Here is a 10,555-nt window from a genome sequence, read left to right as displayed (position 1 = left end):
TTAATGTGTCTCTACTCTCTCTCGCCCTATTATTAGCCAATAATTTTCTGTAAATGCCTTCTGTAAATGCTAATTTAAATGCTCCTCTGCAACACACACGTACACCGCCCACACGCCACTTGCCACAATAGATATTAATTATGAAACAAACAAAAAATATTTCTGTGTTCGCGCACACCGCGTTCTCGTGTGAGTGTACTTAGTTGTTGCCCAGCGACAGCATTTGAAATTATAGGGCGAACTTTATAGGAAAATATTATATAGAAAACCGTAGAGCGAAAGACGAGTTATAGAAAACATCAAAACTGTGGTAGTAAACACATTTCGTGTTTATTTACCGTCATTTTATTATTATTGAACGTTCCAAGTGCCCGTGGGCTTTGGCTAGTGCGGCTACGCACGCTGTGGCCGTCAGTGTTGCTACGCCGTCGTCCGCTACGGGCCTAGGTCACACCTACGCCGCGGCCGTCAGTGTTGCTACGCCGTCGTCCGCTACGGGCCTTAAGGCCCACACCTACGCCGCGGCGTGAGTGTGTTATGATGCTGACGTACGCGGTAATGCACGCGGCGAGGACGGACAGCGACACACGTAATACCGTTACACACAACTCGTCAAAGTACGCGCAACAGCCGACACCGTTTACGATGCGCGTAAATTTGCTACGACACCACAGGATATACTATTATATATATTATATAATATATATATATATATATACATGGGCATCGTCTCCCAGCTTTACCTTGAATTATGACTCGCGTTGCTTCATTGAGATATGACTACATTCACGGACAGATGCGATGATGCTGGCATCTGTTGTAAATCTTAAACGCGCCGGAGTCTGGTGCTGAATGTCTACATATTGCTGGCAGGGAGAAGAGAGAGAGCAGGAGGAGAGAGCAGAGAGAGTGAGATGAGAGAGTCGCGACAGTCGTGCCGCGACGTGACTGCCATGAATGAATGGAGCTTGAATGAGTGAATCCTGAATCGATGATGCGTGAATGAATGATGAATATATATATAATAATATATGAACCTAAAAATATTTTAATATTAAAAATTATAGAAAAAATAATATAAAAATAAATATACATATATATACTGATGACAGTTCTACTACATGATATTATGATATTGAAGAATAAGTGATATTTTAAGTATAATTAATTGGAATCATATATAAAAAAAATATCAAGCATAATAATGATAAACAGAAAATAAAAAATGATTAATTTACTGATAATGAAAATAACATTAAGTGAATAAAGATAGGTAATTAAAGATTAATATATCTTAAAGAATGTATAATAATATATGAAATGTTATGTCATTAATGTGAATATAGGAATTATATTAAAATTATGAATATAATCATACTATATATGTATATAATAATTAATATAATATTAAATATTTGAATGGATGTATGGATGGATAAGAATAGATGACTTGAATTTGTGTGATGTGATAGATAGATGAATGAACGAACAATGAAATGAATGATGCCTGCATGGATGAATGATGAATGAATGAATGAATGAGGGATGATATACGTACGCGAATTCCGGTCCGGATCAACGAAAAATAAATAAATCAAGACATTGATGTGTTTCTGGGTGTGTGCGCTGCCGTGGTGCGCTGCGCAGCGCGTGCGTGTGCGTGTGCGGCGCGCCGGTCGTGCGTTATTTATTTCGTTTATACTGTATTTCTTTATGTATTGCCTTTGCTTACTCTGTTTCGGTCAGCGCATGCTGCAGTCCTTCTTCATTTAATTATCTCACGCCAAAAGAAGAACATTAAAATTATTAACAAATTAATTGAGACAGATTATAGGACCGCGATAGGCTAGGACAGGAGGAGGAGGGGAGAGGCAGGAGGGAGGAGGGAGGAGCGAGGAGGATGGAGGAGAAGAGAGGAGGAGGAGCGAGTGAGGAGGCAGGAGGAGGAGGAGGAGGAGGAAAGAGGAGGAGGAGGAGGAGGAGAGGAGGAGGAGGAGGAGGAGGAGTAGGAGGAGGAGGAGGAGGAGGAGGAGGAGGAGAGAGGAGGAGGAGGAGGAGAGAGGAGGAGGAGGAGGAGGAAGAGGAGGAGTGAGGAAGAGGAGAGGAGGAGGAGAGGAGGAAGAGGGAGGAGGCAGGAGAGGCAGAGAGAGCGGAGGAGGAGGAGTGAGAGGAGGGAGGAGTGGAGGGGAGGAGGAGGAGGAGGAGGGAGGAGGAGGAGGAGAGGAGGAGGAGAGGAGGAGAGGAGGAGTGAGGAGGACGGAGAGAGGAGGAGAAGGAGGAGGAGGAGGAGAGGGAGGGGAGGAGAGAGGAGGCAGGAGAGAGGAGGAGGAGCGGGTTGGGGCGGAGGCTGGGAGGAGAGCCGTGTAAGGCGGCGGCCGCATCTAGTGAGTGCACACGCGGCGTGCATGTGATCGTGCGTTGTAGCGGCTTCAAAAGCACAGCAGCAACAGTTAGCAGCAGCAACAAGTAGCATCGAGCAAACAGCAGCAAGTAACACACCATGCAGTAATAGCAACAGTAAACAACAACAACAAAAGCAGCGTTAGCAGCAGCAGCCACCACCACAACCACAGCTAGCAGCAGCAGAAGCCAACGTAGCAGCAGCAGCCAACAGCAGCAGCAACAGCATAACGAGCAAAGCAAACAGCCAACAGCGCCAGCCAGGCACCACCACCCCACTTACCGCAGACAGCAGCAGCAGCCAGCAGTAGCAGCAGCGACCAGCAACAGCAGCCAGCAGCCCAGCAGCAGAACAGCAGCAGCAGCAGCAACGTTATAGGGATTACCGCCACCAGCTTCCCGTCTGTTTACCGTCGCCTCCGTCATACGGCGGCCGCGCCGCGTGGCAGCACTCGCCCGCTCTCGCCAGACGTTCGGCGCTTTGCGTGCCGTCGCTTGCCGTAACCAGCGTCGGCTCAGTAAGGATTACGCGCGGCAAGCGGTCGGCTGCGTGCGGCCGTAAGCCCGTGCGCACACACACGCGGCTTTACCTGGCCCGCGCGTGTGTGCAGCACACCGCAGCAGCAGCAGCACCGGGGTACCGGTTCGGTGACAACGTTAAACAAAGACGTGGCGGTGACAGCTGCGTCAGTGTATGCCGACGCGACCAGGTGTCACGGCACGCGGTGAACGCGCACGCACGGCGGGGCGGGGGGCGGGATTCAGGGTCGCACACCGGGAGAATCGTGTTACCTTACGACAATCGTCGCTGCTGAAAATCACTTTTGTAGTAAATACATTTCGTGTTTATCTACCAGATTTTTTCATGGAAACGTTCCAAGTGCCGGTTCTCAAGCCCGTAGCGTACGCCAATGCAACAGCTACCGTACCGACATGTAGATTAGGCGAAAAATAACGGGAACGATGTCGATCCATCGCAACCACGCAACGATGTAGTAAAATAATTAAATTGACAACTAACCACACCTATTGCGCTTCAGAAGATCTACCGGCGTCATTTATATACGCTATTTGCAGTGCGTTAATTTATGCCTAAATAAATTGCATGTATATCTACGCGTTTATCGATTAAGCATGAACGCAAACACGCGCGTCGCACAATGGGTCCTTTTCCGCGTAACAACTAGTATAACACAACCCGTGATATATAGCGGCGGTTATAGACGCCGATAAAGATGCGAACATATAGAAAAATAATTCGCAGTATCTCTGTGTGTACGAATCATCCTTTATCTTCACGTTTATCATTTATTTGCTATCGCAGGCGTAGACAACGGCGACGACGGTGACGATGATGATGACGATGACGATGACGATGGCGATGACGATGACGATGACGATGGTGATGGCGATGACACTGGGGCCAGACCTCGGTCGCACAACCATCACCGAAATTGCGCGATCACACTCATAAACCTATTTATACAGGTACCTTTACGATCGTCGGCAATATGTATAATTTACGCAAATAAAAAACTATCATGCGATTACATAAAATATTCATTTCGATCACAAGAATTCGTGCTCTCTGCAAGTGGGTGGAGCGCCGGGTCGCCTATATCGCTAATAAATTCGGACTACACGGCACGCTAACATGTACACACAGCTCGCGCCTTGCGTGTCTGCATGCGTGTTATAACACCGGACACATACGTGCATGCGTGTTATGTGTGTTATAATGACAAAACATAACATACATATACGCATACAATATAATACATACAATATAATACGTAACGTATATGCGCATTCGATGACGTCGATGCGAGTGTGGATAACAGACGGTGAATATGTTCACAAATACGCGCGGTATCGTGCGGTATCGTGCGGTATCGTGCGATCACAGGCAGACAGACATCGCTAGACCGCTATCTAAATACCGCACAAACGCTGCATGACGACAGTTACACACGAGCTTTGTCGGCGAGGTGTGATGAATTCGCGAGAGACAACGATTGCGAATTGTTCTCTTCTGATAAATTCCTTGAGCTTCCGCTGCGGCGATTTATCATGGGATTTCGGAATTTCTTTTTGCACGGGAAGGGTGACGTTGAGAGCTGGAGAATCTCCGGTGCGATTCTAGCGTCATCGCCAGACAGGCGTGCACACATAGACGCGTGTACACACGCATACGCACTCTCGCGCACGCGCACATACATGCACACACCCACGAGCGCGCGCACACACATCCACACACGCATATTCAAGCATGCAAACGTAACGCTCCCCAATAATCTTTGGCTTTATCTCGCTCTGCTCCTACCAGAGAATGACCAAGGTGATATATATGCAACCATCGGCTGCTGAAAATGCTACACTAAATACGAGATAAACATTTGCGCGCGTGTTCATATAATTATTAACAAAATAATATAGCAGGTATTATGTTAATAACACGACACACTTCACTATACTAGTTTTGGCCCCGAAACCCGCGTGCTTTAGTAAAATTATACAAACGCATCATTTCAAATGTTGTCAGTAGAATGAAGTTTAACAATCGCATTCTGTTAACGCCTATAGGACTTCATATTATCGAAATTTATTTCCGATGTATTCACAAATGCGAGGAAATTCCTGCTTAATATACAGACGATACTGTACACAGAAACGTAGCAAGCGCACACACAGACACACGCACACACGCACACACACACACACACGCACACACACACACACACGCGACACACGACACCCGAACGCACGCGAAGCACAACACCACACACGACACCACGCAACAGCACACACACACACACACACAGCGCACACACCACACGCAAAGCACGCCCGCACGGGAGCACGCACGAGCGCACGACCACAACACACATACACACACACACACACACAGCAACACCACGGACGACGACGCAACAATGCACACACACACACACACACACATACACCACGAACTGCGCAACACACACACCAGCACATACACAACACAGGGCATACGCCAAGACAAATACACGCACAGACACGGAATTCACAAGGGGCCTATAAAACTAGTAAGGTGCTACCATTGCGCCGAGCTTAAACGTTTTCCCACATTTTAATATTGTGCAGACGACTATGTAAATAGCGGGAATTACGGACTATCTGAGTGGCAGCAGCCGATTTTGGTCTCGAAAGGTGCGTACAGTGCGCGCGCACACGACACACAACACACATCACACACACACAGCACAACACACACACACACACACACAAACAGCACACCACACACTACCCAACACACACACCAACACAACAGCACACACACACACACACACCCACACACACACACACGACACCACACACACACACACACACACACACTCACCCACCCACACACACACACACAACACACACACACACACAACACGTCACGCCAACACTGCACAACGTGCGCTGCGTACACCCACACACACGCTCCTGCACACACAGTCCACACATATGCATACACATACAACACATGCACACACACACACACACATGCAGCACACATACCACACATGCACACAGCAACATCACGCGGCGCAACACAGCAGCAACATGTATACACACGCCAACACGCACAACGGCACACGTACACGCACGACGCGCACACGCGCGGCGCACACACCACACAGTATACATACACACACACACACACACCACGACACACGACACCACACACCACACATCACATACATACACACATCCACACACACACACACACACACACCACACATACAGGACACACACGCACCACATACACACACGCACACACCCAACACACCCACACACACAACAAGCCACCACACACACAGCAATCACGCTCATCTATATCCATATATGTCTATATAGCTATATATGCTAAAAGGCGGTAGGCACACGAATCTGCGTTTTATGAATCTCTGACGAGTGAAAAAACTGCTATTGGGTTGTCTATCAGGTAGTGTGTCGTGATAATCGTGTGGGGGGGGCATCGTTTGCCCGTCGCACAAAGTCTACAGCGAGGATTGCGCAACAGAAGGCCTGCGTTCGTTTCCTGGCTAGCGTCTTTTCACCAGTAACACACCAATACAACGCCGCAGCAGTATAATAGAGTGAAACAACCTTTCAACTTAATTGAATGAATTCAGCATTCTATGGAGTATGACGCGCTTGTGCCAGCACTCCGGGGAAACAGGTCAGCTACACATTACACTATAGCGTCTTAGCGATGTGCTAAGTATCAGTATAAATCGTATAATTATGACACACCATGCTGCTAGATCGGCATCAGCATCGCATTATATAGCACGGTGTAAACTCATTATTATATAAAAGCAATGTTTGCGTATTTATTTATCTTTTATCAGATTATTGTAATTTATTATTTATTTTCTTGTTCCTATATATTCTGTTTTTTTATGTTTATTAAATTAAATTGTTCGTCCATGGCAAGTATATTCATGATGAAGGATATAACTATAACGTAACGTATAATCCAGAATATAATAAATAAATAAATAATATATATTATATCAATAGCTAATAATATTTAATATGACGCGTATAATATACTTGATAATAACAGGAGTCTATCAATATATTATCAGTATCATATATATGATCAATCAATGCGATCAATATGATCAATAATATATTGGATAGACTCCTGTAAGCAACGTCTTATTAGCGTTCTGCATATATATATATATATATATATATATATATATATGCATCCATCCCTGATGGGACAGATCGCGCCCAACTGTGAGCGAAGGAACAATTGTTTTCTCACTATTTATGGGCATTAGCATGATAGCAAGCACGCATAGGGGCGCAGGGCACGTGTACGCACGCGCCGCCACTACTACCCTCTGCAATTATACGGAACACGTGTTCCAACTGCGCGAATAGACCGGACGGTAAAAACGACCGCTCGTTAAGACGCTTGGCCGCGTGAAATAAAACGGAGCAACTGCGATATGTTGGGATTCTCAGTAGTCAGAGGCGAGATGGAAGAGAGAGGAAAGCGAGAGAGAGAGAGAGAAGAGCGAGGAGAGACGAGAGAGAGAGAAAGAGAGAGGAAACGGAGCAGAGAAGAAATAGAGAAGCGGAGGAGGGGAGGAAGAAGCGCGAAAGAGTATAGTGCATTGAAGACAAGAGAGAAATAGAGAGGAGAAGGTAGGGGTAAAGGGAGGGGGGCGGGAGGAGGATGAGCGCGTTACGAAAGAGGATAAAACAGTGAGTGATATGTGAGTGACCAGCATAGTCGACCATACACGGAGGCGAGAAAAGTGCGAGATAGAGACAGGGATAGCGAGAGAGGCGCGAGCGAGAGAGCGAGAGAGAGAAGAGAGAGAGAGGAGGAGAGAGAGAGAGAGAGAGAGGAGAGAGAGAGGGCAGAGAGAGAGAGAGAGAGAGAGAGAGAGAGAGGAGAGGCTGCGAGAGAGAGAGCGAGAGGAGAGGGCGAGAGCGAGAGCGACAGTGAAAAAGGAGAGAAAAAATATTGTGGGAGGAATGAAAAGGTATAGAGGGGGATAGGCCTACGGAAGGGAACATAGCAGGTAGCGGTTTAATATACATATGGATATATATAGTTATATGTGGAGGCTACAGGGGCCGTATTCATAGCGCACAGTGGACGACGAAATGCTCTAGGGTGGCGCTACGCGGTCAGTGGAAAAAGCTGTAAGGACATAAGGAATCGGCTATAGAGACAGCACACGCGAGAAAGGCGCGATGCATGCGGCGCCCATGCGCCACGGACGGCGCGCCCGTACTGCGGTTATTAAAGCGCGGCAGCGGCCGAGGGGGAAAACTCCCACTAAAGCCGCCGAGCGGAGTGGACTTTAATGTAGGGCGGGCGAAAACGACGAGCCGAGCGACTTTTGTCTTGCCGGTGCAGATGTGTTTTTTTGATGTTCGTGCGATGCGTTCGTCGATTTACCGTCGGGGCGCTGGTCGTTAAAGACGCCGAGCTGCGCCCCGTGCGCGGACACAAATCGGCGGCGGCCGCTCCGCTGGTCGAACGCCAGCGCTTAATGCAGCGGCAAGAGAAGGAGGAGGGGGGGAGGCGGAGGGCGCAGCGAGTAACGAAAAGCACATTTGAGGGAATTTGTTCGGCGAGTCCGCGGTCCGGTAATTTTCCGTTGTTGCACTGCGGGGGAAAGGGGGGGGGGTCCGGGGAAAGGCAGCTCGTGGGACTCTCTATGGTGGGGACTTAGACTGGTACTCGAGTTATCGAGAATGCGACACGACGGTGAGTGTGTCGCGGACTAGTTTCGGGAGGTCTATATAGCGATGGAGGGGGCGGGTGGCACCAGCGCGGACTCGCAGCTTGCTCAGTGAAACGAGAAAACGACGTTGTAATCTATTAGGAATACATCGCCCGGCGCGCGGGAGTGAACACGGCGACGGTAATGGGAGCACACAACTCAGCTCCCGCACGCACGAACGCACGCACGCATGGTGATAGTGAAAGGAGGAGAGCAATGGGGCATGTGAATGAGAGACGTGAGCTGGGAGAAGAGCGATAAAGAAACCGATAGACAGAAGAAAAGAGAAAGAGAGATAGTGTGTGTGTGGTGTGTGTGTGTGTGTGGTGTGTGTGTGTGTGTGTGTGTGTGCGTGTAGTGCTGTGTGTGCGTAGTGTGCGTGTGTGCAGTGCGCGCGCGTGTGTCGTGTGTGTGCGTTTCGCGCAGCGCTCGTGTGTATGTTGATACGCTAGACGACAGTAGAGCTTAAAGAGGATCCTCATCGCAGCGAATGTACAGGTTCTTCAACATCTTAATTAATGGCGACCAGCATAATCGTCGCATGGCTACTTATAGAGCGCCATCGATCTCGTTTTAGTCGCCTGCAGTTATGTGTGTGTTATGTGTGTGTGGTGTGTGTGTGTGTGTGTGTGCGTGGTGCGTGCGTTGCCGTGCGTGTGTGTGTGTGTGTGTGTGTGTGTGTGTGTGTGTGTGTGTGTGTGTGTGTGTGTGTGGTGTGTGTGTGACTGTATGTCTGGCTGCGTGCGTTGCGTGCGTGCGTCGCGTGCCCTCCGTGCTCACTTGTGGCGGTGCGTTCGGTGCGTGCGTGCGGCTGTGTTGCGTGCGTGCGTGTGTGTGCCTCGCAGTGCGTGCTTGCGTAACGGTGTATGTCGTATGCGCGTGGTGTTGTGTGTGTTGCGTGGTCGCTGTTGAGTTCGGTTGCAGTGCGTGCGTGTGCGTGCGTATGCGCGCGCGTGGGTGTGTGTGTGGTGCGTGTGTGCGTGGCCGTGTGTGTCTGTTGCGCCACGTGTGCGTGAGTGCACTGGACCGGGCAACTGATGGTTCTCTACGTGAACAGTGTCATAAAATCTAAGAATTAAGCCGTGCACCGTGGGACCCGTAGAGTTTTAATTACAGGACGGCGCCTAGCTCCATATGATGTGGTTTCAATTCCTGTTACCCTGTCCTGATATAGTTGTTGCTTTTCGCCAATCTCACGCATCCTTTCATATGTAACACACCATGTTAAGCACGGACAAGATTGCGCTGTCGTTTACCATTGACTTGAATAAACCTTCTATGTTACAGCCTGCTACAACGTCTCATGATTACACATGTCACAGCTCGAGCAGATTCGCTTCGTTTACATCGATGATAAACGTTCACGGTTACACCATACAACTTCTTTCTCCATCATGTTTACAGCTCGAGCGAGATTCGTTCGTTTTACATTGACGAGTAAACTTACGGTTATATGACATTATTTTACTACGGAAAAATCCGATTAACGACTATACTATATATATTTATGTATAATACTATATATATATAAAATATATAGCATAGAGACGAGAAGAGAGAGATGGACTGTCTACGACGCGCGGCGTTGTTATAGCTTAATTTTGTATGGGCAAAACGTGGGAGCTATTACTGTAACCTATGTGCTATATATATGTATATATATAATATATTATATATATATATTATTATATACTTAAGAGCGGGCCGCTTCGTTTGTGATTAAGTTCGCGCGATTGTGTGCAACATGTTTCTGTACATAATGTAAGCATACACGGACGTTCGCGCGTGGCAAGACTGCGAGCTGTTTCCACCTTGCTTGGTACTGGCGCATTCTTGATTAGTGCAGTATACGAAACAATGTACTATAT

This window comes from Priapulus caudatus, unplaced genomic scaffold (assembly GCF_000485595.1).
Source record: "Priapulus caudatus unplaced genomic scaffold, Priapulus_caudatus-5.0.1 Scaffold421, whole genome shotgun sequence".
Classification (NCBI taxonomy): domain Eukaryota; kingdom Metazoa; phylum Priapulida; class Priapulimorpha; order Priapulimorphida; family Priapulidae; genus Priapulus; species Priapulus caudatus.
Note: the sequence above shows the minus strand (reverse complement) of the source record.